General features: G+C 33.8%; 1 long non-coding RNA gene across 1 annotated transcript in view; it reads left to right on the forward strand.

Moving 5' to 3' along the window:
- LOC109490467 overlaps positions 1 to 24,976 on the forward strand; it is a 116,778-nt gene that overhangs the window by 30,137 nt on the left and 61,665 nt on the right. The window lies entirely within an intron of this gene.

Here is a 24,976-nt window from a genome sequence, read left to right on the forward strand (position 1 = left end):
TTAATTCCTTCTAATATTCTTCAAGATAATTTACATATCATTTGATAAATGCATGTATTATTTACACCAAAATATTTGCCAGTTTCTTTCTTTCTCCCTTCCTTCCTCCGTTCCCCCCACCCTTCCCTCCTCCCTTCCTCTTTCTTTCTTTTCTTTCTTTTCTTTCTTTCTTTTTTCTTTCTTTCTTTCTTTCTTTCTTTCTTTCTTTCTTTCTTTCTTTCTTTCTATTGAAATGTGAAAATAGACATACTCTTTGTAATTAGAACATCATTTGGGGGAGTAAGCAGTATATATTCAACTAGTAAATGCTTTTATCCCTTGGAAAAAATTTCCACTGTTAGGGTTCCTTTCTATCAAGCAATTTTTTTTGTTTTGTTTTATTTATAGTAATGTAATTTATCTCTTTTTTTTTTTTTACTGCTAGGATTTTTTGAAACTTAGCATTTGGATTTTCAGATACCAATTCATTATTTTTTCGTCTGTTTTTTTTTCCAGTTTTATTGAGATATAATTGACATATAACATTGAATTCATTTAAAATGAACCACATAATGATAATATATATGTTGTATATATTACACGTATAATATATATATATATATAGTGAAATGATTACAAGTTTAGCTAACATCCATTACCACACATAGTGACAATTTTTTTTCTTTTGATGAGACTAACTTTCCTCTCTCAGTAGTTGATACAAGAGATAGATTGAAAAAAAATCAGTAAATTAGAAGACTTGAATAACACTATTAACCAACTTGACCTAATTGTAATTTTTTTTTTTTTTTTTTTGAGAGAGAGAGTGTGCACACAAGCTGGGTGGGGAGCATTAGAGGGAGAGGAAGAGACAAAATCTTAAGCAGGCTCCATGCACAGCACAGAGCTCTATCTCAGGACCCTGAGATCATGACCTGAGTTGAAGTCGAGAGTGGAATGCTTAACTGACTGAGGCATCAGGCACCCCAACCTAATTGTCATTTATAGACTCTTCCATCCAACAACAGAAGCATACACATCTTTTTCAAGTGTACAAGGAATATTCTCTAAGATAGATCACACTGTGAGAGACCATATAAAGAGCCTTAATAACTCTAATCCCTGTCGTGAAAAGTAGGACAAGGGAGGGAGGTAAAATTGCCTTAAGATCCTTTTGGTATGGAAATGATGATTACAGAAATCGTTATAGTAGTAGTGAAAATGTGACAATACTTGTCTTATTAGGTTGACTTAAACATTAAATGAAATTGCTTTTTTAAAGTTCCTGTTACATTAATATTATATGTATTTCAACATTGTATTAAAAAAATCCGTTTCAGGACATCAGAAATCTAAATCTTTCTTGTGAGACTATTTTCATTATCTTTCTTCTTCTGTTGTTGCCAATCATGCACTGTTAGCTATAATTTTTACAAAAGTCCAAAACTCTTTTTCATGAAAAATATTTGGAAAAATTAACAGCATAAGATGCTTTGGTTTCAAAACTGAAAATCTTTCAACCCATATTCTGTAATATAAAGTTATTTATTCAAGCCTTGTCATTGAAATAGTTGTACTAAAATCAATAGAGTTTACACTGATTTTTAACTATCAGAAGTGTGTTAATTATCACATATATATTTTTTAAGTCCGCCATGTTTTTTATTTCAAAATAAATTAGTTACATGTATCTACAAAGGCAGAGGATTGGCTAAATCATTTTTATTCATTCATAACATAAAGACATTAAACCTGTTTTTGGAAAATTAATGACAAAGATGTTTAGATTATGGTAAAAATTTTAGATTACAAAACAATATGTAGAGTATACCTCTTGTACATGTGAGAATAAAATCTTGGAAGCATGTATATTGAAATATTAATAGTATAAAATCACAGATGATTTTTACTTTTATAATTTTTTGTATTTTTGGATATTTTGAAATAAATGTAACATTACTTTTACAATAAGAAAAATGCAACAAAGATTTTTTTTTTTAATTATGGGAAAAATTTTGTAGATCGAATAAAGAATGTGTGCATTTATAACAGTGAGTCAGAAAACATGTAATTAGTTCCGTCAGGTGCCTTATTTTCCACCAAATGGACTTACTTTGGTTTACTTAAATTGATCAGAGATTTGTTCTGGTATCAGTAGGCACTCTCTAAGAGGTGCTTTTGGAAAGAAATTATGCCTATTGAACATAGTTTGCTTTATTTTTAAAAGTAATTTTTCAAAATTCATTTATTGCTACAGGTGTAGCCTTATGAATATACCATGTGTCCATTGGGCATTCAAGTGGTTAATAGACTAAATCTCTCTAATTATAGAGGAAGTCAAGATGTGTTGACAGCTCTGCTATTTTGGGGGAGTGACAACCCTGGGTGCCTGCCACATTCTGACATTCAAGCTACACTTCTTATATCAGAAATTCTCTGTAAAAATAATTGCTCTGGAAGTGGCTCACAGAAGAAAAAAGTTACATATATTTCGTCAGATTTGTCTGGTCAACTATGACATCAATCTCTGCACCTCCACCCCAATCTCTCCAGATTTAAAACCTAAAGAGTTAGGCAACAAAATAATTCATTACTAGGATACCCTCCTTTCAAGGTTAGTATGGGGTTGTGGAAAGGGCATGAAGCTGGGAAACAGAGGGCCTGAGTCCTGCCACACTTCTAATTTGTGACTCTATGGGTAGAGCTTCTTTGGAATTCACTTTCTTGTCAGAAAATTCAAGTACATTTTTGCCAACATCCATTTGTTTTCAAATCTCTGTAATTTTTTTTTCTTCCTTCTGGATTTAGAAGGGAATTAGTTTACTAAGCTTTTAAGACATATCCATTCCTCTTAAATAGCAACTTTGGTCTGTTTGCAAGGCTAGCGTTCATGATACATTTTCTCTCTTAATTCCTAAGTTTCATTTTAGCCATCATCAGGAGAAATAGTTTCTCACATAAAAAACTGAACATTTTTATAAATATTTGTTCATAAACAAATTTCCATCATTTAGGTATAGCTATATAGATTTATATGGGTATCATCTCTTTGTGATACCTACCTGTCAACAAACACACACACACACACACACACACATACATACACATGCACTTAGGAAAAACCTGGGTGAATCTGAATTTATGAAGCTCTTTTGATTCCTGTTTCAACAACCTCTGTCCAATGGGCTGAAAACTGTATTCTCTTAATAGTGACTAGTTTTCTTCCTTCATTAACCAAACTTAGGAAACTTTAGGAACTATATACTTATATGCTTCTTGGATTCCTAATTTGTTCAATGTAGGTTTTTTTAAAAAATTTTTATTTATTTATTTGAGAGAGAGAGCAGAGCAAGGGAGAGAGCACATGAGCGGGGTGGGGGGCGGGGTTGGGAGGGAGGAGCAGAGGGAGAGGAGAAGCAGACTCCCCACTGAGCAGTGAGCCTGATGACATGCGGCTGGATCCCAGAACTCTTGGGATCATGACCTGAGCCAAAGGCAAATGCTTAATGATTGAGCCACCAGGCGCCCCTGTTCATTGTAGTTTTGAATAATTAAGAACAGTGCATCTAATTTAGTTAAAATAAAGTGTGCTGAAAGATTTATTTAGAGCTTTTTCTTATGGCACATACATAGTCCACTTACTATAAGTAAAATAAATTCTTGGAAATTTGAGAAATTTTTGGAATATAATTTGTATTTAAGTTTACATTTCATGACTTTTTAAAATCAACAATAAGTGTCTAACCCTAAAATAGGTATACTGGTTGATTTCCATAAAGTTTGTAAATTGGTAAAAAGAGAATATTCATTCCTTTGTTTTCTAGGAGATTGTGAACGAGTGGCAACACATTTGAATTCATTAAATAAATAATCCAAAAAAATTAGAAATCATTCAGGACATCTGTAAACACCTAAGTAGAACTCATTTAATGACTTCAATTAAATGGTGGCTAAAGTAATTTCTTTAAAGTTTTCTCCTGGTAATCACTATTTACCATGTCTGAAATGTGAAAATTTGAGAAACATGTTTTGGTCAGATGTTTTCAGTTTAAAGTTAGCCAAATTCAGCTCACCTTATTTCCACAAGAATTGAATTCCATTGTCCTGAATATATATTATGACTTGAAACTTATGTAATTTTGAAACAAAATAATCTCATTTATTTATCTCTATAGTATAAATATATTTGTACTACTCAGTTTTTCCTTTTCTTGTCACACTTCAACTTAATGTTACTTGAGCTATTGATTTTACTCATTTCCTTTATTTCTAACTTTCATGAATCGCCATATTTCTTTTACACCCCATATACAAGAATATCCATTACTAACTGTCAGGATTGCAGCCACAATGACAGCAATGCCACCAGCTATCATAATTTGTTTGGAAAACTTTGTAATTTTTCATAAGCATAATACATGTTTGAATTGTTTGTGAATCTCTTTATCTCACAATGACTTTTCCAAAATGGAAACCTCTCTTTAGATACGTAGCAAATTTCATCATTGGACCCAAGTTGGATCTCCACTAAGTCCTATCTATGCTTAACCTTTGCCTTATAAATTTGCTTTGCAACTCTTCTATGGGTGTGCATAGTTCCCTGTCCCTGGGCTCAGTGATGTTTTGGCCAATCAGATGTTAGCAGATCTGATGTAAGGAGAGTATTAAAAAGGGTTCGTGTGATTGGGTTTTATCTTTCATGTTCTTGTACCATCACAATGAGAAGGACATTCTCAGGGTATCTGCTGGTTTCAGAAGAAGGATGAGAGACCATAAGCTAGAGTTATCCTAGACTGGAGTGAGTGGGCTGACCCACTGACCCAGAATAAGCCTGGTTGAAATCATCCAACTTTCAACTGATACTGAGACTCATGAGAAATAAACACATATTGTAGTATGCCATTGATGTTTCATAGTTGTTTACTATGTGCTCGTTTTGTGGTGAAAGCAAAATGATTCAAGTTCTTTCCAAAATCATCTGCCATATTAGTGATAATTGCAGAAAGACTGATTGTCTCAAAGATATTTTTCATCAAATAAGTCATTATCAATTGAGAAAGTATTGGGGCGCCTGGGTGGCACAGCGGTTAAACGTCTGCCTTCGACTCAGGGAGTGATCCCGGCGTTATGGGATCGAGCCCCACATCAGGCTCCTCCGCTATGAGCCTGCTTCTTCCTCTCCCACTCCCCCCTGCTTGTGTTCCCTCTCTCGCTGGCTGTCTCTATCTCTGTCAAATAAATAAATAAAATCTTTAAAAAAAAAATTGAAGAAGTATTATTCACATACATAAATCTTGTGATGAACTTCTGATTTAGTCCATTATACTAGATTTAAATCTGTGCTGTACAATGTGTTAATGCCAAGTTATTTTTATTATCTTCTATTAGTTTCCCACTTTTGTCACTACTTTAAAATATATTTTTCAATACTTTAAAATATTTCGAGATGAAATCATAATTCTAGAAAAATCTTTAGAGACTTTTTTACTGTTAAGGTTTGAACTAAATCACTTCTAACTTCATTAACTGGTATTAGAATCCACTTTGAATAATTGAGTAGAATAATGCTCAAATCAAATGTACATTTAATGAAGACTTTTTCAGTACCCCACAGCACAAATTCCCCTTCTCTGTGTTTCCATTTCACATTCCAGCATAATATTTAACCTAATTATAGGTTGGTAGATAGCTAGCTAGATTTTTTTTTTTTAATGTGTCTGTCTCCTTTGAGAGTGCTGATCATATTTTTCTCATTCACAGAGACTTGCCAAGTGTCAACAAATGTTTAGTTTTGGAATTCATCGGATAGGACTGTGATAATTTAATGTGTCAACTTAGCTGGGTCATGGAGTGCCCAGGTACTTGGTCAAACATTCTCCTTAAGTCTGTGAGTGGTTTTAGATGAGATTAACATTTGAATAGGTAGATTGAGTAAAGCATATTGACCTTTGATATATTTATATCAGTATCCTTAGATCTTCTACTGGTTACCTCAGCCTTCAAGCAAAATGATATTATATATTCATTTTTTAATCAGTCATAATATCACTTTATTTACTATTCTTAAAAAATGAATTATGAAATATTTCCATCCTTCCCTCTCTTCTCTCCACTTTAAATATCTCACCTTGTTTGCAGGGTTTTTTCATATTCTCAAGGTGGATAAGTTTATATTTTGTTCTATAACCATGTTTTTTTTTCCATCATTGAATGATAATCCTAGAGTCCAGTTCTGATAGATTCTCTTCTTGACTCTGAACTAATTGCTGTTGCAGTATTTTCATTTTCTTCATAAGCACTACCATACTTTGTGAATGTTTGAATACAGTTTTTGCCCCAAATAATTTCCTCCAACTTCCTCCTGAAGCATCTGTCATCTTGCTCTAATTTGGTATAATTAATTGTTTTATAGGTCTGCTGATCTTTGATCCTGGAATTTTCCAACACTGTTGTCATTGGATGGATCTACCCTTTCCTTGATGTTATATGTGCTCTTCAATTATTTTGACAAAATAAATCTTTAAATTATTTGTAACAAAGTGTGCAGCAGAAATAGTATTTCTGAATACTTGAAATTTCTTCATTCCTGAAATGTTTTTATTCTTCACTTCCACCTGAGTATTATTTTACCTGGTCATAAAATTTTTGTCCTCAGAAATTTGAAGATCTATTTTTTATTCTATCATAGAATTTTGTTGATGAGAATTAAGATACTAGCCATATTGATACTTTTTTGTAAGAAATTTGCATACTTACCTCTGCTCTCTCTTAAACTCACACTTACCTTTGCTCCCTCTTAAACTCATAATTTAATATCTAATTTTATTGATGGTGATATGGAACAGTGCTAAATGATATGATAGACACTAGACATTTGTTGTTGTGCAATTCAGATGTGGCTGGTGCAACTGAAGAATATATTCAGGGTTCAGCAGGTCACAGTGACTTCCTTAATTGATGCTTTCATCATTTTCTCTCCTCTGATTGATCAGGTACCACTCCTCCACTTGGATTTATGTCACCTAGAAATTTTTTTTTCATTGCTGTGAGTTGGCCTTTTTTTTTTTTTAGCTTCTATTATAATTCTGCTATAATATAATAGGAGAGCAGATAAATGAATGTGTTCAACCCACATGCCTGAAATAGATTTTCATTGGAAAGTGGATGGTCTCTACTTTATTATCATGTCTTTTAAAAATGAGTTTTCTTTAGTTAACTCAAATAAAGAAGAATAAACTAGGTGTAAAATTCAGTTGTTCTAATCATTATGGCCAGAAAATCATGTTGAACTGTAATAATTAATTCCCTATATGTTCTAGTTACTTTTCTAATTGTTTATGGTATATTCAACTTTTCAAAGTAATGCTATTTTTATGTCTTTAAAATAATAACCAAATTGAAAATTCGAAGACATTTTAAAATAGTGAATATGTGTTCCATTCTATCAGCAATAGCATAATAAACACTATACATGACACAAACTACAGCCAAGCACATCTTAATGTATTCCTAGTGGGTACAATATCCATTCATCTTAGTTTTACTTCAATATTTTATGAAATTATTCATTAACTGTGTCGCTGAACAATTAGATTCAAATTAGAGGACTTTACAACAATAATGAAAACATTAGTTACAAGGAATAACAAAATTCCCATTCTTTATAACTAAATGGAGCAACTTAAAAATGAAATCTGAAATCTGTTCAATTTTAATTCTTTTAAAATATCAAAAGGTTTGTGCCCAGAAAATTCAATCATATCATATTTGTATAGAGACCTTTGGATTATACAAAGTAAAGTATTCATTACTTATGGAGTATAGCAGCAGTTAAAAAACTAAAATTTCACTAAAGGAAATAAAAACTAATAACCTTCCAAAAGAGTTACGATTTCTTTTATTAGATTCACATTCATCAAAACAAAGTTAACTGGAATTTAAATGTATGCTATCATTGTTTGCTAAAACCATAAAATTACCTGATCATGCAGTCATTAGCACCTTTGAGTAGTTTGCTCTGAATTAATTCCACTCTGTTGGGAGATAATTAATTACAAAAGTTTCTAACTTGTAAGGTATGCTGAGACAGAAAATGTTAGAAGGCACACCACTTTAAATTGTACTATGGTCAGCATAAACTAATAGAACACAGAGGCTACACTTTCTTTCAAATATCAGGCCACTATTGTATTGAGTTATAAACAGTTAGTTTAAACTTTGATATCAAATATCAGCCCTATGCACTGGGAATCAGTGTTGTTTCACCTCAAAATTTATCTTGGTAGAGCTAATGAGGCCATTTAAAAGGAGGTTTGAGGGTGAAGACGCTGTGGTTCCAACCCCAGGTCCTTTTGTTCTTTTACTAACAGTAATTTTTGTAATGGTCTTCTATTGAAATATTGTTCTCAGTTATTTGTTTACATGTTCAAATGTGTTGCCATTTTCATTGTCATGTGAAATGAAGAAGTTGTATAAAATTTGTACCTTTTCATTTATGACATGGGCTCTCTTTCCTATAAATATTTCCAATTCTTTTTTTTATTGAATGGGAATACAATTTTCTATTTCCTTTATCAGTTCATTGTTGGGTTATATTTTAAGTATAACTTCAGAACAGTGGGGTGATGGACCTCATAGAACTTCACTACAGGAGTAATAAACTGATAATCTACCAACTTTCATCCTTATTAACAGAATTGAAAATGTGTCAGGAGTGGCATTGTATCTTGCTAAAATGCTGTATTCCATGGCACCAGCTGAAGGAAAATGTTGTCTTGGGCATAATACTTGCCAATAAGATGTAAAGCAAAAGTTGATATCTGAGCCTTCCAGAAAGTTTCAGAAGACAAATTCTGATACTTTTTGGTTTTGACATTTGTGCAGCTCAGATTTAGAAAATATCCTTCCAAGTGTTCCTTATGGTCTATCCACTGTAGGGACAGTATGTTGACTATAATAGCTCTGAATCAGATATTAACTTTGATAATATTTTTTTTCTGTAACTCAAGTTTTGAAAATAACTGAGCTATTATAGATTTTTAAAAATATTTTTTCAGTAATTAAACATGATTATAATTTCAGAAGTTACAATAATGAGCAATAGTTTTCTAAAATTATCTTTTAATACCACCCCGCTAAGAATGAGAAATCATAGCCTCTCCATTCTGATTGAAAATAGTATGCGTCCATGTGGGTATTTATAAATAAAAAACCCCACAAATACCGTGTGGCTCAGGAATAAACGAATTCAAAGATATAAAATATCCTCCCTATCTTGAGTTATGTTTACTAATTTCAAATGAATCAAAGCATTGGCCATTATATCATTCAGTGCATCCTAAATAAGAAATTATATGATAAATTTCTCTTAAAATTTAGCATGTTTAGAATACTTTAAACCAATAGTAAAAAGTTGGTATTGAATATTATATAATTTTATGTTACTTACTTATTCTTGTGAAGAAAGAATTTTGATTTTTAGTTACTCAATGCTATTAAATTTCATGACATGGAGTTGTACAGAATATATTTTATGTTTCCGAAGTTTGGGCTTTCTGAGAAAAATCTTACTGAAGCTTGGGACCTAGTCTAAAAGAGCAAGTCTTTGAAGTTAATTTACAACAATGAGAACCTGGGAGAGATTTACTCAAATCTGAAGCATACTTTTAACAGTGCTGAGAACTGGGACAGGGAGATATCCGTGGGTTGTAAAGCAGAAGACAATGTTCTTATCTTTCCCCAGGAGAGATTTATTTACATTACAAAAGATGGTATAAATAAGAACCTTTCCAAGAAACAACGGTTTTCTCCCTCCTTTAAGGAGGGGAGAAGGACAGTGTGTACATAAGTAACCAGGTTCATTTTGTTGGTGTTTTCATCTATAGCACAGACCCCATTACATGCAGGTGACATCTGGTTTTCATCACATTGCCATGGGGCAAAAATTAGGGCAAAAGGGAGTCACTGCAGCCACTATTATGTAAATAACAATAATTAAATTGTCTTTGTTCCAGAGCCTCCTGTATGCATTCAGATTATTATCAACAAATATGAGAACTGCAAACATACCACATGCCTTTGATTTAAAAATGGCTTTTTTCTATTTCAAAGTTACAAGATTTTGTCTATGGTTTCATAGGTTTTAAACTTTTAAATTTCTGATTAATTTATAGTTCTCCTTGATATACAGTGTGAGGTAAATATGTAACTATATACTTTTTTTTTTTAAGATTTTATTTATTTATTTGACAGAGACAGAGACAGCCAGCGAGAGAGGGAACACAAGCAGGGGGAGTGGGAGAGGAAGAAGCAGGCTCATAGCAGAGGAGCCTGATGTGGGGCTCGATCCCATAACTCCGGGATCACGCCCTGAGCAGAAGGCAGACGCTTAACCACTGTGCCACCCAGGCGCCCCGTAACTATATACTTTTACACATGGCTACCAGGTTGGCCAACACGATTTGTTAAGGTGGCTATCCATACTTCTCTGTTTTGTTTGTTTTGTCTTTTAATTGTTTTATAAAAATGAGTTCTTTCTGGCACCAAGGCATCTGGAGCACATACAGTGAATATCCATGGCTTGTACCAGCCTCAGAGCTAGAGGCTCTAAGCCAAAAGTTCAATCTCTCCATTTCCTCACTCCCTCTCTCCTTTTCTTCATGCCTCCATATTATCCTTTTTATTGCTTTTCTTTTGCCAGTTTATTGCATTCCACAAATTTTGATATATTATACTTTCGGAACCATTCACTTGCAAATATTTGAATTTCCCTTATGATTTTGTCTTTGACCTATGGACTACTTAGTGTGTGTTGCATAATATGGAAATGTTTGGGGTTTTCCTGTATATCTATTGCTGTTAGTTTTGAATTTAATTGCCTTGTGGTCAGAGAAGACACTCTACATAATTTTAGCCCTTAAAATTTATTGATAGTGTTTTACGTTCCAGTATCTGAGCTTTCTTGGTGAAGGTATTCTTGGAAAGAATTTAGATACGGAATTGCTGGGCATAGGGTTCTACCAATGTCCATTAGAACAAGATTTTTGATAGTATAGTAAGTCTTCTATGTCTTTACTAATTCCTTGACTATATGTTTTATCAATTATCAAAAGCAAATATTAAGACAAAAGATAGATACTAAAATCTCCTACTATGATTTTGAATTTGTCTTTAATTTTGTCGAAATCTATTTCATGCTTTTTGAAACTCTGTATCAGATACTATAATACATCCATAATTTTATGTCTTCCTGATGAATTATTCTTATCATTTTGAAAAGCTCTTCTTTATCTCTGGGAGTGGTCTTTGTCTTGAAGTCTATTTGATTTGATGCTAAGCTAGCAACTTCAGCTTTTTTCATTCTAACAAGAATGTCTTTCAAGATCATTTCTTGCAAGATCTTTTTCTATTCCTTTATTTTCAATCTATCAAGTCTTTGTTAAAGTTTGTTTTTCAAAGGGAGCATTGCTTATTGATTCACAGTGATAATATATGCCTTTAAATTGGAATGTTTAGAACACTAGCATGTAATGTTGACTACTGATATTATTGAATATCAATAAAATGGTCTATGTACCATTTTGTCATTTTTTTCCATTTTTCTTTCCTATGTTTGATTTCTCTCTTTTCTCTTTCAAGTCCTCTTATATGACTTGTTGTTATCAAAATTCCATTTTAATGTGTTTATTGGCATTTTAGCTATACTTATTGGTGTTACAGTATGCATCCTTAAACTTTCAGTCAACTTAGAGTTAATACTGTACCACTTTCTATAGTCTTTCTATAATATATCCATGCATAGATTAGAAATAATTAGAAACTATTTTTCCTGGATTTCATAGAGCATTTTGTATACTTAACTTGGGAAATTTTATCTATTACCTCTTCTCTCTGTTTATGGAATTCCAATTTTTTTTACATTTTATTTATTTATTTGACAGAGATAGAGACAGCCAGCTAGAGAGGGAACACAAGCAGGGGGAGTGGGAGAGGAAAGCAGGCTCATAGCGGAAGAGCCTGATGTGGGGCTCGATCCCATAAGGCCGGGATCACGCCCTGAGCCGAAGGCAGATGCTCAACCGCTGTGCCACCCAGGCGCCCCGGAATTCCAATTTTTATATTAGATCATGCTACGTTCCATGCATCTTTACACTCTTCCTGAATTTTCAGTCTTCTTTTTCTCTGTGCTTCAACTGGAATATTTTTTCCTAAGTGATCTTCCAGATTATTTATCCTCCTTTTTTGTGATGTTTACTGTATTATTGATGCATCTTAATTATATTTCTGGTATTTTTTTCTACTCTAGAATTTCTATTTAACTCTTTTATAAATTGCAATCACCTGTAATATTATTCTTTATTCTTGAATTAATTATGATTACATAAATTCCTGTCTAATACCTCTAATATCTAGATCACCCATGAGTCTTTTTAAAAATTTCTGTATTTTGGGGCGCCTGGGTGGCTCAGTCATTTAAACGTCTGCTTTTGGCTCAGGTCATGATATCAGGGTCCTGGGATGGAGTCCCACATCAGGCTCCCTGCTCAGCTGGGAGCCTGCTGCTTCTTCTTCTCTTTCTGCCGCTTACCCTGCTTATACCCTCTCTCTCTGTCAAATAAATAAATAAAATCTTTTTAAAAAAATTCTATATTTTAAAATTTTGAATAGAAACTTTGTGTTTTAAAACACTTTGAAATTTACAGAAAAATTATGTAGTATAGAGAGTTCTTTATACCCTACAGCCATATCATATCTTACATGACCATCATTCATTTATTAAACTTGATGAACCAATGTTAATACATTATTACTGACTAAAGTCTATGTTTTATTCAGATTTCCTTAGTTTTTACCTAATGTCCCTTTTATGTTACACTATACTTAATGCTCTAGCCCTGTTGGTGCTGTGGTGAGATGTAGGGGAGGGGAAGCATTCTATAATCTTATGAATAAATATTAATCGTTTGTGGGCTGTACCCTTTACAAATATTTCTCTAGTGCTATAGTATTTTTCTCCTTATATCAAAAGGGAGAAACAGTAAGACTAGAGAGGGCTTGAATGTGAGGAATGCCCTTCCTCCGAGTGGGATAGGGCTCTGCTAAAATCCTCTCCCTTCAGAGTAGGCCTTTGTTAGAGAGGATGCTCCATGTGCATTCCGTAATGACTCCTCTTGTCCTCCTGCTCCCAAGCAGGAAGGGATCTTTCCTGAATTTTGACCTTGAGAACCTGGTGTGTTTCCTCAGGGCAAAAACTGTGAATGTCCTCAAAGGACTCCAGGCCCAGGAATTTCTCCCTCTTAAACTAATCTATACTAGTCTTCAGCAATTAGTCAAATTTACCATTTAAGTATAACTGTGAGTGTTTATGGCTCTGGTGGCTTCTATGCCAGGTGAACAGATCCAACCCGTGCCTCCGGATTCACCTGTCCTTTCAGACTTGGGAGCGGTAGCGTGCTCTGCCCTCTCAGCTCTCTAATAGGTCAAAACCATAATCACTTTCTCTTTTGCTTCAGCTTTGTCTCATGTGAACATGGGAGTAATGACTTCCAAACTGTTTTTCTTTTGGTGCCAAAGCGGGAATTCCCCAGTCTCTTTTAGTAGGAGCAGTATGTTGACTTGTGGGTCTTTTTACATTGTTTTGTTGCTTTTGATTTGTTTGGTTCATTTGCCCTTCTTCCTTGGAATGTCTATGATCTATCGAGTGCCAGATACTTTGGGGAAAAAAAATTAACAAGGCTCTACCTTATGTTATCTTCCTCTTAAAAGGATTTAATTTTTTTCTGGAAAGCAGAGAAATTTTAGATCGCCTTGATCCAGGTAAGGGCGTTTGTCAAGTTGTGTTAGTGCTAGTTATTTTCAGTTGTTCTTCTCTAAAGAATAATTCTTGGTTTTAGCCACTCTGTGATTTCAACTTAAGGTCTCTCTCTTTTTTCTTTTCCTTTTTCTCTTAACTAAAGAAATTTTGTCTTGGTGGGACCTGAATTCCAACCTCTGTCTCCTCAGTGTTGCAAGACTGCTAAAATTTTTGTGGGGTGCTTTAGACACATAGTTACTGATTTTTGCTTTGTGTGGGTCACTCCTTGCATATGCAATTTAAGTGTTCACAAATACCTTATTATGGGCTGAATTGTGTTCCCCAAATTCATATGTTGAAGTCCCAAACCCCAGGACCTCAGAATGTAACCTGATTTGTAGATAAGTTCTTTAAAGAGGTGATTAAGTTAAAGTGAGACCCTTAGGGTGGGGCCCTAATCCAATATGACTGGTACACTTTCAAGAGATTAGCACCAGGGATGTGCCTGCCAGAGGGATGACTGTGAAGAGACAGAAAAAAGACACCCTTTCAAAAGCTAAAGAGAGAGGGGCACCTGGGTGGCTCAGTATGTTGACTGGCAGATTCTTGAGTTTGGCTCAGGTCATGATCTCAGGGTTGTGAGATAGAGCCCCACATGGGGCTCTGAGTTGGGCCTGGAGCCTGCTTAAGATTCTCTCTCTCTCCCTCTCCAACAGCTTCCCCCTTCCCTCCCTGTCTCTCTTCTCCCCCTAAAAAAAAAAAAAAAAAAAAAAACAANAGAGAGGTCCTAGAGGAATCCAACCATGCTGGCACTTTGATCTTCCAGAACTGTGAGAAAATAAATTTCCGTTGTTCAAACCACCTGGTGTGGTATTTTGTTATGGCAGATTTAGCAAACGAATTCATGCTTTATGAGCAAATATGAAACAGAATTTTAGTCTCATATTTATGGAGATCTCTCTTTCCTTTTTCCTCTTATATCTCAGTCTGTTCATTAGTCTCAAAGTATGTCTTCACTATCATTAACTTGGTAAGATTACCACAAGACCCGGATACACTTTTTTTTAGCCTCTACTTTCCCTGTTATGATTTGGAAAATCATTCAAGGAAAAAGCTGAAGTGACTCTGGAGCTCAGCTTGGAATGACCTCCTTCTCTTAAGGATTTTCATCCCTTAAATGTTTACCTTGTGCATTTTTCTAGGTTTTGTAATTGATCTTGGTGAGAGGGTTAGTCTTGTATAAGCTACTTCAACATCACACTGAGATGTTCTTTTAGTTGTTTGGGGTTTAATTTTCTATTGTTGGTTTTAAAAATCAAGGCATAATAGACTCTTTGGGTGTTCATTTGTTTTCCCCTGCAAAAGTACCCATTTTCCCCTTTTTCAGTGAATGTGTACATACCTGCTTCTAACTTGCCACTGATCTTCTCAGGTGAATATATTTTTTTCAAATTTCATCTGCCTTCAGATGTTTTCCTTCCATACATAAGTTAAGTTCAGACTGATCACAAGAGTGCTGAAGATTTGTTTCTGTCTCTATCATAAGGTCTAAATAGATCCATTTCTTTCTACTTATCTTTAATGAGAGGAGTACACCAGTTTCTGGTTTGGTGACTTAAATATTTACTTTAATAAAAGAAAAAATTAAGAAGGGTAATCTTTTGTGGTATCTTCTAGAAGCCCACTTTTTCATGATAAATACTAAACCATTGCTAGCTTTTATTTTCTTTTTGATTTAGGGTTTGTTAGGTTCCACCCAACAATTGTAAACTGCAGTTATACATAATATAATTGTATATGTTTGTATCATATCCTTCCTATTATCCATAACTATAAATATGATAAACATTATTTCAAATGACAGCATTTATGGATATTTTGTTGAGTTTACTATATATACTTTTTGCTACCCAAAGATAATTTGAAACTAAGAGAAGAAAAGCAATGAAAGTGTTATTGAGAAGTTCAAATTTGAGATCTTAAATAAAAAAAGATCTCACCTTTCTTTAAAGCATGGGCAATCTAGGTGGTTTCTATATTTGGAGACACACTGTCCAGTCTGTTTCAAATTTGTACAAAATAATGATATTGGTAGCAACAACTTCATGCTTTATGGAGCCTGTGGAAAAAAAGTAAAGCACAATCAAACCTCTTTCATGATATGTTGAGATCTATAGGCTTTCTTCAAAGGAATTCTTTGTCCTCACGTGGGAAGGGTTAGAGAAAGGAAGAAGGGAAGAAAGAACCCATTCCTTTTAATATAGTGTCTATGAAAGTGGTTCAGTGAGGCAGAAAGCTTCATTGCAAGTCTGTGGTACAAGTCCTGTAACAGGCAACAAAGAGAAAGTGAATTTCAAAGGTCTTTTCAAAAAAGTAGATTAAAGAACAAAACAAAACAAAACCAGTAACACTGAGGGGCCAGGTCAAATCAAGGTTTATACCCATGAAAAATAATGAATATGGAGATGTGAAAAAAACTCCTGTGCTATATTAGTTTTATTAAATAGACTTCCTTTTGTCATGATACTATCCCCCAAACTATTATTTCCAAATGTGTATATTTCCAAATATTTATATTCTAATATATAAATTCTAAAGCCTAATGCTCAACTTAGACAAAATCATCTTTAAAAAAAAAAATCAAAGACAAACAACCCCTCCCAAAAATAACTAGAGACCTAGGATCCCAATATATCTTACAGTTTTGTGAATTTGTGTGTGTGTGTGTGTGTGTGTATGCATGCATGTGTGTATAAGTGTGGATACACATGCATGCTTTTTTTGTGTTTTATTATGTTTGTACACATCAGACTCATTGTATATACATTATATATACACACATATATGCTTGGCCTACAGAGTCTTGGCCTATGACATATCAATTTTAACATTAATTATCAATGCATAAAATTCATGAGAATTCACATTTAGAAATCCATATTTTCAGCTTCTTTTGGAAGAAAAAATTATGTGAAAATTCCAGGCTAGCAATCTAATATGAAAATCATTTGCTGAAACTCAGCTCTGTTTAGACCAAGTATGCATTCTCCTCTGTCTTGGTTCTTCTTTTAATGTCTCCCAAATGCAGGAGGTCAGCTACCTCTTGTGACAGAGTTTGCATTACTTACTGATACATTGAAGAGAAAGTTTTTAACTGCTGTTTCTATTTAAAGTGGAAAATTCAGAAGACCAGGGGTCCATGTGTTTCAGTTTAATCATTGCTCTTAGTAAGGGTGAAAAATGTTCATGCAAGGTGTGTAATTGTGAAAAAGACACAGTTAAAATGTAAACCATACTTAGATACAAGCCACAATTTAGAAATAGCAAATGACTTAAAAACAAAGAAATGAACTAAACAAAAATCAAGCTGCAATTGCCACATTGTTTATCTCTAATGCCACTGCATACATTAGCTCTTCCCTTCAGCCACCAATATCTGAACAATGTTTTTAAATTTGGAGAACTTGAAACATTATTGTAATTACCATATAGAATTGATAGATGGTAAATATGATCACATCAGTCGGTCTGAAATCCATTAGGCTGAGTTCTTAGAGGAAGTTACTGGTCAAGAACAAAAGGAGATTTTATTTTTAAAATGGACTATTTAATTTGAGATACTGGGATATTTCTGTTTTTCCACTCTGACCTTTGTTCTACTGATGTTATACATTTTACTTGTACAACATTATAAATGCTATATTACATTATAATTATTGTTTAAAAAGCCAGTTATCTTTTTAAAAGACTGAAGTGGTAAGAAAAACAATTACATATGTACTACTCTTCATTCCTTTGTGGGGATCATTTTTTCTATCTGGCATAAAATTGCTTTAGATTCTCTATGTCTGAATGCATATGAATTGTTCTATCTTTTGCATGTCTAAAAATATCTTAATTTTGCCTTTGTATATTTCTTTTATTTTCTTTCAGCACTTTAAGGAATTTGCTTAGCTGTCTTCCCACTTGAATTGTTTCTAATGAGCGATGTGCTGTCATCTTTATCTCTAGGAAATGTCTTTTTTCTTGGCTACTTATAAGACTTATTTGTTATCATTGGTTTTAAGCAACTTTATTATGATTTTTTTCATATTTCTGGGCTTAACTTTGATTGTCTTGGACTTGTGAGTTTATTATTTTCAAGTTTTTCTCCTAAAAATTTAAAGGTAATGCTTTTATTAGTGATTAACAGAAACAGATTAAAAGTATTCAGTATAAGTTTTGAAAACATATTTGAAAATAGGACTTTCTTCTGCTTTTCAAAAGCAACAATTAACATGCTTTTGAATTTTTCATATTTTCATGTTTGTTTACTCAATATTTATTTATTTATTTATTTATTTGTATTATTTTTGCATTTTACTCAGTCTCACATGCTGGAATCATCCTGGCACCTCTCACCATCCACAAGGTAAATGTCAGATTTTGGTTGCTTGCATCAGTGTCATTCACAGTCTATAGCTAAGCTCTCTTGTTTGTCATTTATTTAAACTGGCTCTATTGTACTAAAAGGAGTTCTTTCACTGAATGCTTAGCTTAGGCTGTCTGGAAGATTATTTTGGGAAAACTAGACGTTCTCTGTAGTCAGCATAAAACTGTAAAACAATACTGCTTTGCTAGTTTATTGTTTCGTGGCTCTTCCTCATTTTCTCTCTGTACTATCTCAAAATGTAACACCAATCATACTGTACAGTACTATTTGTATAACCTCATTGTGAAATGTAATCTTAAAATAGATATGGAAAGAGAAGGCTTGATGGGAATGCCGGTAGTAGGCATATGCCTTAAAAATAATGTTCCTTTAGTAAGAAAGAGATGGTTTCCTTCCCTTTAATCAATTAGGAACTTGTGCCCCTAAAGTAAATCTGTAGATACAGTGACAAAGGGTTACATCACTCCTGTATTGTTCTCAGCTTCCACTAATAAACTTCACAATCTCTTCCCTGCTGTAGGTAATTTTTTTTTTTTTCTGGAGCCTGTCATATCTTTGATCATCACACCTATTTTTCAGTGCTATTGAAATTTACATCTCTTTGTTTTCATGTTGTTTTCGTGTGAAATCTGACACTATCTTAAGCCACAGTCTCATAGAATAAAACTTGGCATTCTTCAGCAACATTGCATGTCTTACCTGATTAAGCTGGATGGCAAGATTTCTAAATTCCCTGCAAGAACTGGCAGCAAAAGTATTAATGTTGCCTTTAAAAAAAGAAAAAAAATCCTGTAATGAAAGTTAATTCCTAGGGAAAAAATCTGTAGCTTGAAAGCCAAAAATATGTTTGAGTTCTGTCTTTGAAAATTTAAATATTATTCCTTAAGATTGGGTTAAATAGTAATGTAAAATATTATTTTTTTAGACTCTTTATGGTAATATCAGCAGTTTTGATAAAACATAAAATGACTAGGGAACTTAGTTTTACTCCAAAAGATCGGCAAGAGAAATACCTACTGTTTCTCTTGGCACAGTTAATAGTAAAGTAAAGATTTCAATAAAATCTTGGCAGAATCTTTAAACAGTAGTATTCTATCAAAATTCGTTCTCATGTACTTTTTGTTTTGTTTCATTTAAGCGAATTGGTAACAAATATTTTTGTTTTATGATAAAAATTAATCAAAGAACTGTTTTTCCTTTTTGGGGGAGAGGAGTTTTAGTATAAGAGCTGTCCAATATGTCTCAATATTCCCATTGTGACTGATAAAAATTTATTTGATCTGCCTGCACAGTTTGGAGCAAACGTAAGTATATGCTACTCCCTTCTTTCCCAGAACAGGATTTCTCTCTTATTCTGAGGCTCACACCTACCCTTAAAACCAATACATATATCATTCATTATAAAGATGAGGTTATAATCCAATGACAATCACCTTTTTGTTTAAACTGCAATCACCTTTTTGTTTAAACTACACATCATATCATCAGTTCATGTCATCAGTCATGGACAATGGTTTCCATGTGTGGGTTGTTACTAAGGATTTTGATGGTTTTATTCTATTTATGTAGTTCCTGCATTTCTGACCAAATTACATTAAGTCATATATCCTATCCTTCATTCTTTTCTGAAGGAAAAATAATGTACACAAAGAAAATGAAATGGTCCACGTGGCTACCTTTCTAAAAAATTTGTGAACCTTACTTAAACAACCTGAATATTCATTTATGAAATCACAGTAGAGATATTGTCTACTAAGAATTTATCCTCAGTCTTTTGTTGAAATAGAAGAAGATTGTCTTTTATCTTCTCCTCTATATTGTTCGTATGATTACCTCTGATGCTTTCTTTGCCCCCTCAACTCCCGCTGGTAACATTACATCTGTGTCTTTTTTTCCCCCTCTTTCCGCTAATTCCAGGTAAAATTCCTCTGCTTTGATAAAGACTTCTCAAGTAATAGTAAGGATAGTTCTTACGTCTTGAGGACCTATTTATAGAGTGCAAACAGCACTGTGTTACATTGTTCGTAATCTTTTAAATAATTCTTCCATTTTGGCATTATTATTTCTATTTTCTAAATGAGAAAACTAAGGCCTAAAGCAATGAAATATCTTACCAAAATTCATATACCATAATTCGTATTAATTTCTATTCTGGTGTTAACCTCTTTTAGCTTCTAGAATACTATTTGATTATATGTTCTAATCCACTTAATAAGCTCTGAGCTCTCTTGAATGTATAAAATATGCCTTATTCATATTTCTACCACTGTCACACATTACTTAGAACCTGAAATTCAATAAATGTTTAATACATATGATGAATATAAATAGAAGAACATAAAATATTTGTATAACTCTGTTTAGTAGTGTGTAAATTTAGTTTTCTGAATTTTAGAATCAGCTAGGAAAAAATAAAAGCACTCATTATTACTTCAGACTGAGTAAAAACCTCAAAGCATCAGGGCTTATGCATCCATCCAGAAGGTCAGTTCAAGCTGTGTTCTTTGAAGAAACTTGAGAAAAGCTTACGGTGTAATCCTGTGAGTATGATATTGTAGTTGCCATAAAAACTGTTTGAAGAATAAAAATTTTAAGGGCTTTTTGAGAAACAAACTGTACTGAGTTGGGTGATACATATTTCTTCTGTCCTATTGAAAAATAAAGCTGCACCTCAGGGAAAAACTCAAATTAACACTCTCTTACTCTTTCTGATAGCTAGGGTCCATCTTTCCTATAATCCTAGGGTTCATGTTCAGTTCTGTCTAAATATAACTACAATGTCCTCAAGCCACTCCAAATGTACTTTTCCAATTTTCAAATAATAGTGTAAGAAAGTATGGTAAGAACATAGAAACAATGTCCCATATAAATTGGCTCATTTCTAAACACATCATTTTAAACTAATTAAATGAATAAAGCCTGACTGGATGTTTCATCATCTGTGTATTGTGTTTTGCCATTTAAATAGAAATAATTTTACTCTTGAATTATTTTTGTACTGACTGTGATGTTCTCTGTTTCACTCATTTTGCTATGGGCAGTGGAAATTATAAAAGATGTTCAATCCTGATTTTAAGGAATAGTCAATCTTCAGAAGAAAATATGTGCAATAATTAATAGCAATGCAAGTTAGTGTATTTTGTAATGATTATAATGAGTGATACTATTAATAAATATAAAACAAAAAAAAAAGAAAAATTTCGGTAGTATTCAGGCACTTTGTGTTTTGTAAGTAGTCAGGGTTTACCAAGCCCTGAGAAATATCTGTAATTTTGAACATTTGTTCTGCTTGCAGGAAAGTGTGTGTGTGTATGTGTGTGTTTCATTTTATAGCACAAATTATTTTTATTGTGACTCTGATGAAATCCTGTAATTGTTAAAATGGTGAATCACATCTTTTATGGCCTTGTTGCTTTCATAACAGTGAAATTTAACCTAAAGTTTTTCTCTAGTTCACTGAATTATACTTGGAATATAATGTCTAGTAAGTAAACAAGACATTCTCAAACTTCTCATGCATATGATAACCAGTCTGGGAAATTCTTAGAAAAGTATAGATTCTTAGGATCTATTCTCAGAGATTCTAATGTTTTGGCCTTGGGTTGGCCTGGAAATATGTATTTTAATTAGTTTCCTGACAACCCCCGGCGGGGGGAGGGGGGGTTGGATTCTGATAGAGCTGACTAGTAGAGAAATTCCTGAGAACACTACATGATGCCCTCAGGTGAAAGCAGAGTGCTGTTTTTGTTTTTGTTTTTGTTTTTGTTTTTGCAACTACATCTCCAGAACCTTGCACAGTTCTTTTTTTAATGAGAAAAAGAATGTGATGGCATTGGGGAGCAGCTTCATTCATTAAGCAGGTGTTCATTTAGTAATTGTGAACTTCCCATTGTTTATGTATGACATCGTAATGTTTGTTGTGGCAATATGGATTACGTCTTAGAAATAAGTAAGAGAAGAAAGCTTGTCATGAGAAAATGTTAGTAGAGTGTAGTAAATGTATAAATAAAGAGAGGCATAGGATGGAGAGGGCACGGGAAAGGTCATCATTTCTCCTACTTGGGTCAGATAGGTGACCTTCTGGAGTAATGGATGCCTGTGGTGAATCATGAAGGAGAAACTGGAATCCGTGCAGAAACGAAAACTGGTTGAAGGTGTTCATATCAGAGAAAGGACAAGGGTGAAAGCAAGGAGACAGGGAGTATTGTCGCTGTGGCAGAACCACAGGTAGGCAGAAGCTAGGCGGTGTGGTAGGAAGGAGGATGCAGAATGGGGCTGTGGCAGGGAATATAACCAAAGAGAGGCCAGGTTCGATCATCACTTGGTGGGACAAGTGACAAACTTGAGCTAGAAGTTTTCTTTGTATCTCACAGTGTCACCCAAATTGTCCTGGAAATCTTTGTATTTGAAACAAAAGTATAGTTCTGGTGAAGGAGGTACATATAGTAGTTGGCTTGATGGGGATTCATTTTCTTTACCTGAGGCACCCTGGGAAGGAAGCAAAGATGGCAGATGACTAGATCTCCATCACCTGAAGTCAAGGTTAAAAGACAAGTGATATTGATAGGGGGAAGACTTTATCTCTGAAGTGCCATCAGCAGAATGTCTCTGGTTAAGAGACATTCTCTATAATAAAGAGAACCCAGTACCTGTGGATTGATGAGGCACGTCTTCCTGGAGAAACTCCTGGAACTGTATAACTCTGAGATACAAACTGGAGATACTTGAAAACTCAGATACTCTTCCTGCTGTAGCTTCATTTGGAGACCTCATCTCCTATTCTGGCATAGAGGACACATTTCTGTAGTAAGAAAACAGGACCTGGGGAGCTACTCTTGATGTCCAGTCTTGCCTCTTCTTCATCTGGACCTACTGATTGCCTGTACATAGCAAATTATTAGTAAAACTTGATACTAGGGAAGATGTTTGGTTTGTATTAGTCTGGTTTGACAATTCAATTATTTGCATGTCTCAAGAGCTAGGTAGCAAAATTAATGTGGAACAACACAATAAATTGTTTTTGGAAAGAAAAATAGGGACACATATTTAGAAAAATAAATATTATATGTGCCATGCTGAAATTTCCCTGGTCATCAAGAAAGGAAGAGGGCCTGGGTAATATTTACTTTTTTGTAATATAAAAACAGGATAAAGTAGGAACACTTTGGAGGATGGGACAAAGAAGCAAAGACAAAACTATTTATCTTCTATTCTTGATTACTGATTACAAATTTCATTATATAATTAAATGATAACTAGAAAAGCCACATAAAAAAGTATACATTAAATAGGATTCATAGCTAACTTTACCTGCAAGGAGGTCCCAGGAAAGAATTTGAGGGTTGAAATAAAAGGTGGAATAACAAAGATGAAATCATTTTTGCTTGGGAGGCAGTTTTCTTGGATAAAACTTAGAATACCGAGTTTTAATTCCTGCACACTTGTGGTATGTCCTACACAACTGGTCAGCTATTACAAAATAAACTACATGGTTTGTGAGCCATGTCACTTCCATTATTCTATGTGATGTCCATAGCTTCCTAGAAAGGATCAGCAAATTGGGATAAAATTGATCCCATTCTGCTGGTTAAGTGACTTCTGTAAACCAGCTTGTACGTGTGCTAGTTACGGCAGTTACTGCTTGCTCTTCTTGACCCTTACTGCGTCCAAAGGGGATAAGGATATGTCCAAAGTGGGTAAATAGAATATAGATTATTTGATATCATTTTAAAAATACATTTAAAGAAGAAGTAATGCTATGAATGCTCATAGCCTGAGGTCTTACAACACCCCAAGATAAAGAGCATAAAGTAGACAAAGCTTTTCGGAGGGTAAGTCATGATTCTGGTAAGGAAGAAAAAAGGGAAAAAAAGTGAAAAAGAACTGATAGAATGATGTGTAAATCTGGAGAGTTAACATCGAGATCTTAAAAATCAATTCTCTGCTTTACTGAGACCTAGTGGAGTTCTCTAAATACAGAGGTAATGTGGTAGAAAGTCCCCATTCATAGCAGGATGAGAGGTGTTCAGTTCTCCTCTGAATACAAATAGATCACAGGGAAAGGAAAGCTATGGATCAGTAAATAAAGGTAAAGAAAAAAATAGGTCCAAGGAAGAAAACTGATTTCCCAATCATTTCAGTCTCTTCCTACAGACACATGATAGCAAAGTATAACATAAAGCCTAAAGATATGGTGCAATTAAATAAAAGGCAAGGCCTTTTAAAGTTAACCACCGATACTTTGTGCTGGAAGAGGCAGGTAATGAAACTCCATTTGTACAAAATATATCAATGTCTACACTGACATTTTTCGTTATGCTTATTTCTACACTGAGACATCTATTTATGAAAAAAATGAATCAAGGAGAGAGCTTTCAGATATTACATGCAGCCTGGGAAACAATTCAATTTAAAAACCATTCTCATTCTAGCTATTTGCCAGAAGAATTTATTGCTCTAAGGAGACAAAATTTCTTGTTGTTGTTATATCAACTATCAATCTAGACTGTAAAAAAATTGAATCTTAAACATTGGTTTTAATATAAATAAATGGATAAATACTGTAAAAATTGCATTTTAGAAACAACTGAATGTACTGGTATTATTTTTAGAAATTAATTATTAAAAATGTCTTTTATCTAGATACTCTTTTTTTTTGCACCTAAGATAACATGACCTCCTTCCTTTGCTCCTTCCTTCCCTCCTTCCTTTTCCTTCCTTCCTTCCTTCCTTCCTTCCTTCCTTCCTTCCTTCCTTCCTTCTTTCCTTCCTTC

This window comes from Ailuropoda melanoleuca, chromosome 1, assembly GCF_002007445.2.
Source record: "Ailuropoda melanoleuca isolate Jingjing chromosome 1, ASM200744v2, whole genome shotgun sequence".
NCBI classification, from domain to species: Eukaryota; Metazoa; Chordata; class Mammalia; order Carnivora; family Ursidae; genus Ailuropoda; species Ailuropoda melanoleuca.